Below are 7,758 nucleotides of genomic sequence, written 5' to 3'. Positions count from 1 at the left end.
AGTTAGATGGATTTTTTTTTTTTTACTGTTTGAACATCTGCTCCCAAAGGTTAGTGATAGTATACTTAACCAATTTTTGAATATCATGGATATATAATCCAAAAAGATGTGCTGGTCACATGGTAAGGGAAAGAGATAAGAAGTGGAAAATCCCAATACTCCACTGGTATCTTTGCCATGCTTGGAGGAATTAAGAAGGACCTCTTTCTCCATTGTATGGACCCCTTATTATGGACAAGAGTGTCATAGCATAGACAAATTGCAATCTATAAGTCTGTGGGAGGGAAAATCCAAATAGATAAGATCACAGATATATTTGAGGGTTTGAGTGTACATCTTATTTGACAGAATGTAAACTTCTTGAAAGGCATTTCTTCTTTGTCTTTGTATCCCCAGTGCTTAGCACAATGCCTGTATCATTATAGGCATTTAACAAATGCATGTTGATTGATTGTTATGGAAATAGAAAAAACTTCATATGGTATAAAAAAATTGCTTTCCTCATATTGTACAAATGCATGCACAAATGCCATCTAGTTCATTCTCCTCATTTTGCAGATGATGAAACAGAGGCCCAAGAAAGCTAAGTGACTTGCTCAAGTTCATTCAGATTGTAAGTATCAGAGCCAGTATTTGAACTCAGGTCTGGTGACAGCAGATGCAAAGCTTTTTCCACTGTGCTGATCTGCCTCCAAGGAGTTTGTTTCCAGTTCCTCATCCATCCTCCAGTTTTCCTACAGAAATTGAAATGAAAACACTCCTGGCATTTTTAGTCCTCTAATTTTTTCTAGCATTCTCTCTTATATGGTATTCTATTTCTACTTCATTTTAGAATATTAGCGACCATTAATTCAGAAAACAAAATGATCAAATGAATTCTCTTTTAAACCTTCTTTTATCTTATTTCAATTCAATGCAGTCAATTATACCAAAGTATTCAAAGTCATTTTTTTATTGTTTTAACTGTGGGACTAAATTGTTCAACTATGAAAGAATATGACTATTTCCAACTCTGAGGATCATTCTCTCAATATGTGTTCCAAAAAAGAATTAATTTTCTAAGTATGTCACTGAATATGAAAACCTAATATTGAGTAATGTCAATGTCTTCACTCCTTCAAAACTGTATTATACTTAAGTTTACCAACCCAAGAATACATGTTAAATATGTAATAAAATGGCTCTCTGGAAAATGTTTTATTGGTTTTTGCCTCAACACAAATAAAGATGCAGTCACTTTATTAATATATCACAAGAAATACACATATATATGTACACATATATGACTTTTTGTAGAAGACCTTGGGAGGGAGATTGGGTGATGTAATAGCTGTTTCTTCAAATATTTGAAAGGCTGGAATTAGATTATATCATCATTATATTGTGAGCTCCTTCAAGGCAGGGACTATTTTTTGACTCTTTTTGTATACTTAGTTCTTAGTACAGTGCCTGGCCCAAAGTAAATGTTTATTTACTGACTGGAAGAGGTCATGAATTCTACTTGGAGGAACCAGGAGCAATAGGGGGAGGAGTCTGAGTGCTCTTTCCACATCCTCATTGAAGGGCAGCCTTTCTAATTTAGGTTGGGTGACTCTGAGAGGGAGTGGTGGCCATGACCAGAGCTTGATCTTTGAGGCTGCCAGGATCCCATACACTTTACGGGCATCCAGGAGCGTTCCTGAGTCAAATTGACTTGATATTGTAAAATACCTTTTTGGTGCCTTTTAATGTGCAGTAAAAAGAAGGCTGAATCTGGAATGAAAACATCTGTGTTTGAATCCTGGCTCTTTTGTTTACTACCCATGTGACATTGGGCAAGTCACTTTAATTCTCTGGGATTCAACTTAGTTATTGGTAAAATAAGCAGACTGGACTAGATGACCTCTAAGACCCCTTTCACTTCTAAATCTATGATGTTGCCAGTTGATAAATTTAGACTTTATTTGAGGAAAATTTTACAAACAGTTAGAGCTTTCCAAAAATTGAATGGGCTGCTTTAGAAAGAAGCAGTGAGTTTTACCTCACTGGAAGAACCAAAACGAAATGTCCACTTGTTGTGGTATGTTGTAGTGGGCGTCCCTGGTCCAGCAAGCATTGGAAAGATGGCCTCTGAAAGATAGCTAATTCCTAAGATTCTGTGAATCTAACCCTAAATCCAGTACTTTAACAATCTGTGATTTTATTGGCCTGGGCATTTCGTTTACTGACATAAATAACACTTTTAGGCTTAATAGATAATTTCATGAGTTGTGGTACCCAAGAATTCATCACCTGGGAACTAAAGGTAGAGATGTTTGGTCCTCAGATGGAAAAAAAACAGTTTGCTGTTTCTGAAAGGCTTTCCAATTTAGTAGGTGTTGTCAGAGTATACAGTCTTCTTGGCTTGCTTTGTGAAACTAAGATCACTTCTATTTGACAATAAGGTACTGGAGTAGGACTTTAGTATCTTGTCTAAGCTTTTTACCTTCTCTTCAATTAAAGAGAAATGCTCAAACTTTACTTTCCTTAAAATTAGTTATATGTATATATTAAATACTTAGCTGCACTTTTTTATAAGTGAACCTCTGAGTCACTTTTAAAGATTCTGTGCCTTTTTTAGAGTTTCTTATACACACTTAAAAAGAACAAGAGGCAGAGAGGTAAAAAGATTTCTTCACAGAATTCTACATATTAATGTCAACAATAGCTGTAAAAGAAAGACCAAGGCACAGACAACATATCTTCTTCTTGGACCCCTTACCATCTGACAAATCCAGATCAGTATCAGAGAATCAAGTTATTCTCTCCCCAAACTCTCCACTTACCCTCCCTCCCCCATCAGATCTTTCCCATCCCTTCACTATTTCCTATTTCTGCTTTTGGCTAAGGAAATGATGATCAAATCAACTCTGACATAAGTTCTGGGGTAAAATTACTATTGCTTTTGGGAAGAGAAAACCTACAATTGGGCTATTAAACCATCTCTTCCACTCAGAATCTTTGTGCATCAGAATTAGAATCCACCTAGCCAAAAACACACACTTCAGTTGCTACCATATTCAGATCTCTCATCCTCCTGCATGATAGCCCTACTCCATCAGTGTCCCTGTCTCATTCTTTCTTCCCCTTTCATCATGCCCTACGTAGTCTCTTTTCATACTAAATGTTTCCTTCTCATATTACTTCTGTCTTCTTGCAATCACAGAAACCGGCTTCCCTCCAGAGGATATTAGATCCCTGGCCACCTCTCTAGTACCAGATAAATCTTATCTTGTGAACTCTGACACACTGGGAAAGTCATTCAATAAACACTTATTAAGCACCTATCATGTGCCAGCACTGTCCTAAGTGCTGGAGATGAAAAAAAAAAGGGGCCAAAACAGTCCTTTACCCTCAAGAAGCCCACAATCTAATGGTGCAGACAACAAGCAAACAAGCTATGTGCTCAGGATAAATAGGAAATAATTAAGAGAAAGAAGGTGCTAAAATTAAGACGGGCTAGGAGAAGCTTCCTGTAAAAGATGACATTTTAGTTGGGTCTTAAGGAAACCAGGGAAGACAGCAGGCATATGAGGAGGAAGAGCATTTCAGGCATGGTGGGCAGTCAGAGGAAATGCCCAGAGCCAAGAGATGAATGCCTTGTTTGTGGAACAGCTAAGAGGTGACTGTCCCTGGATAGAATAGTACATGTCGGGGAGAAAGGTGTAATAAGACTGGAAAAGTAGGAGGGGGCTAGGTTATGAAGGACTTTGACTGCCAAACAAAAGATTTGGTATTTGATCCTGAAGGCAGTAGTGAGCCTCTGGAGTTTGAGTAGGTGAGTGATATTGTCAGAACTGTGCTTTAGGAAAATTATTTTGGTGGCCAAATGGAGGATGGATTGAAGTGGAGAGAGACTTGAGGAAGACAAACCCATCAGTAGGCTATTGCAATAGTACAAGCATGAAGTGATGAGGGTCTCTACTAGGCCTTAATCAGAGTGCATGAAGATAAGAGAAGGAATAGACACACTCCTTGTCCTTGACTATCACTTCCAGTTTTTCACCAACCACCTCCATTCAGCGGTCTATCATCCTTTGAGGCAAACTTCATCCAGATACATTGCCTTGCCCAGAACCTGTTAACAAGTTATTTACTAGTTCCCATAGTTCATTCTCCTTCTTTCCTCAAGGTTGTGGCTAACAGCCTTCCTCTTAACCACAATTCCTTTTCTTAGGCTTTGAAACCTCAGTATGCTTACTTAATGTCCCCACAAACACTCTTGTTTTCAAGTTCATCAACCTCCTCAACTCTCATGAGCTATACCTTCTTTCCACCAAAGTTATGCATAGGGATGATCATAGCCTTGATCTCATCATCATTCACAATTGTTCTACCTCCATGATCTAGAACTCTGAAATTTCTCTTGTTGACCCCAAGTAGCTATCCTCCTATCTTTTCCTGTGCCTCACGCATACTAAACTATATTCTTTGTCCTCACTGAAACTTCTAGTCACTCAAACCCTCTCTACCTTTTTAGGCCATTATTCCTGCTCTGGTATTATTTTCCTTCTTTTGAAGTCTTGACTTTATACTTAATATGTTCAACTTTACCTTCTCTTTACCCTTAAATTCTTTGTCCTCTTGTCCTATTTCCACTCATCACTTTCCTCAACATCACTCTTCATCTGTGAGAAAGAGGTAGTCCTCCTTGCAAAGAGGTGGTCCTCTCTACCTTTATTCCACACTCTCCCACATCTTCCCATTTTGATTACAATCTCTTTTTATGAACTAATTCTTTTCTGCTGCCTACAAATATGCCCATATCTCCCCATCCTAAAAAGACATTCCCCTTGACTCAATTATCCCCCTAAGCCATGTCATGTATTCCACCTCCCTTTCTGTGCCTATTTCCAGTACTTGTCACTATTGACAACCCTTTTATTTTAGATAATCTCAACTCCACAAATTTGTATTACACACTATTCTTTCCTGGTTCTCTTTCTGCCTGTCTGACCATCCCTTTTTGGTGTCCTTTGTGGGACCATCATCCTTGTTCCTTCTGCTATGTATGTGTATATAACACTGTTCTGGGCCCTCCTTTCTTTTTACTTTCTTTTTCTGTGATCTCACTATCTGCCATCCATTCAACTATTTTCTCTATGTATACAACAACAAAAATCTACATATCCAGTCCTCATATTTCTCCGATGTTCCGCAGCCCCAACTGTTTATTGGACATCTTCACATGTCTGTTGCACAGGCTTCTCAAACTACATATGCCCCCAAATCAAACTGATTATCTTTCCCCCCCAATCCAACTCTCTTCCCAGTTTCCCTACATGGCATGGCCATTCTTCCAGGTACTCATGTTGTCATCCTTTACTCTTCCCCCCCGTTATCTAATCAGTTGCCCAAACCAGTCAGTTCCACACATCTTCCATTTGTTCCCTTTTCTCTACTCATGGGCCCCACTCTAATTAAAAATCTCATTACCTCTTAACTGGACTATTGCAATGGCCTCCCAGTCATTTTCCCATGGTCTACACTCTCTTCTTTCAGATTTGTCCCCGTACAGCTTCCAAATTGTTTTTTCTAAAGCCCAAGTCTAATTCTCTTACTCTCTTGCTCAAGAAGTTTCAGTGATTCCCTATGGTCTTTAGGGTAAAATACAAATGACACCTTTTGACATGTAAGGCCTTTTGCTATCTGGCTCCAACCTATCTTTTCAGACTGATTTAAAATTACTCCTCTTCATGTTATCTGTGTTCCAGCCAAACATCCCTACTTGGTGTTCTTTGAAAATGACATTTCATTTCCTACAGCTGTGCTTTTGTTGTCTTTCATGCCTGGAATGTACTTACTTCCTCCTTACCTCTGCTTCTTAGAATCCTAATCTCCCCTCGTGATTCAGTTCAAGTGCTCTCTACCAACACAATTCCTTCTTTGATTTTCCCAGTTGTTTGTTAGAGCTCCTCCCACCAAATTACTTTGTGTTTAGTTATGTCTGCAAATGTTTCCCCCTCTACCAGCAGAATGTAAGGTCTCTGACGGCAAAGACTATTATATTTTTGTCTTTGTATACTCATTGCCTAACAGTGCCTGGTACAGTATAGATGCTTAATGCATGGTTGGTGAATTCAGTTGATGAAAAGATCGGGAAAATTAGTATATTTGAAGGTCTACCATGATGACAGTTAATTCCATGACTTGGCAATAGGTATTACCCCTTGGGAAAATGTGCACAGCATTAGGTACCAGCTGTACTATCTATATATAGTTTCTTAGCTTTTTGAAAGATTATTGTCATATGTTCTCTGAAATACTCTGCCTGACTCTCAAAGCTTTCCATAATCTAGAACCAAATTATTTATTCAACTTTATTTAATTGTTGAAATACATACACACATATGCATATATACATACATATTTTTTAGATCTGGAAAGCACTTTGCATAAGTAATCCTTTCAACAATCTGAATAAATTGGTACTAAGGGTGTTATTATTCTCATGTTACAGATGAAGAAAGTTGAGCTCAGAGAATTTAAGTGATTCATCTGTTGTCACACAGCTAGAAACTATTGAAGGCAAAAATCAAACCTCAGTTATTCTTGGCTGTGAGTCTAGCACCCTTTGCCCTACACCTCCCTGCCTTCCAAATAATGTCCTACTTTCTCTATGTGGCCCAGGGTCACACAGCTAGAAGATGTCTGAGGCCAGATTTGAATACAGATCTTCCTGACTCCAGGCCCAACACTGTATCCACATCTTCATCCAGCTGCCCTCTATATATAGTAAAGCACTATAAATAGTAAAATATTTATATAATAATAAACTATTCTCTGTGCATGTATGGAGAGAGAGAGAGTCATAAGGCACTATATAAATGTTAGCTATTATTAACATTATTAACATACTTTGAAGAAGGAAGAAAGATCTAGAGCAGGTTCCCCCCTCCCCGACCCCCTGCTCTAGAGTAATAAGGGGTAGCTTCATGAGGAAAAAGAGACTTGAGCTGGTAGATAGTGAACCATGTTCATGCTTATGGGCAGGTAGATGGCACAGTAGTTAGAGCTCCAAGCCTGGAGTTAGGAAAACCTGGGTTCAGATTCAGCCACAGACAGTAGAAAAGAAGACCTCAAATGAGATCACAGAGCATTGGACACAAGTGAAACAGCTGAACAAGAACAGCTATATACAGTGATACACACACACACTTATATTATAAAGTAACAATCATTAAAACCATTTAGTAGTGGCTAAAAAAAGTACATCAATTAAACAGATTTGCCAAAGAAGAATCAGGCAATAATTAAACTCAGCAATCCAGTAATCGATAAACTTCAAAATAAATCAATTTAATTCAAAATAAAATTCAAAATAAAACAATTTATAAAAATTTTGGGGGACACTGGAAAGCAGTCCCAGCAAAAATGAGATTTAGCCTAATGCCCTAATATCTAACTAGGTGGCACAGTGGATAGAGTGTGCCAAGCTTGGAATCAGAACAACCTGAGTTCAAATATGGTCTCAGACACTTACTAACCTGTGAGACCCTGCACAAGTCACTTGACCTTCTTTTGCCTCAGTTTCCTTATCTGTCACTTAACCTTTGCCTCAATTTCTTTATCTGTAAAATGAGGATAATAATAGCACCTATCTCCCAGGGTTGTTGTGAGGATCAAGTGAGATAATTGTAAAGCCCTTGCCTGACAAATAGTGAGTGCTATTTAAATGTTACTTGTTTATTATTTATTATTATTATTATTATTATCCCACAATGAATTCAGAATGGTTTT

Source organism: Vombatus ursinus, unplaced genomic scaffold (assembly GCF_900497805.2).
Source record: "Vombatus ursinus unplaced genomic scaffold, bare-nosed wombat genome assembly UNPS02014841.1, whole genome shotgun sequence".
Lineage (NCBI taxonomy): Eukaryota > Metazoa > Chordata > Mammalia > Diprotodontia > Vombatidae > Vombatus > Vombatus ursinus.
The sequence above is the reverse complement of the archived record's forward strand: the minus strand, read 5'-3'. Positions refer to the sequence as shown.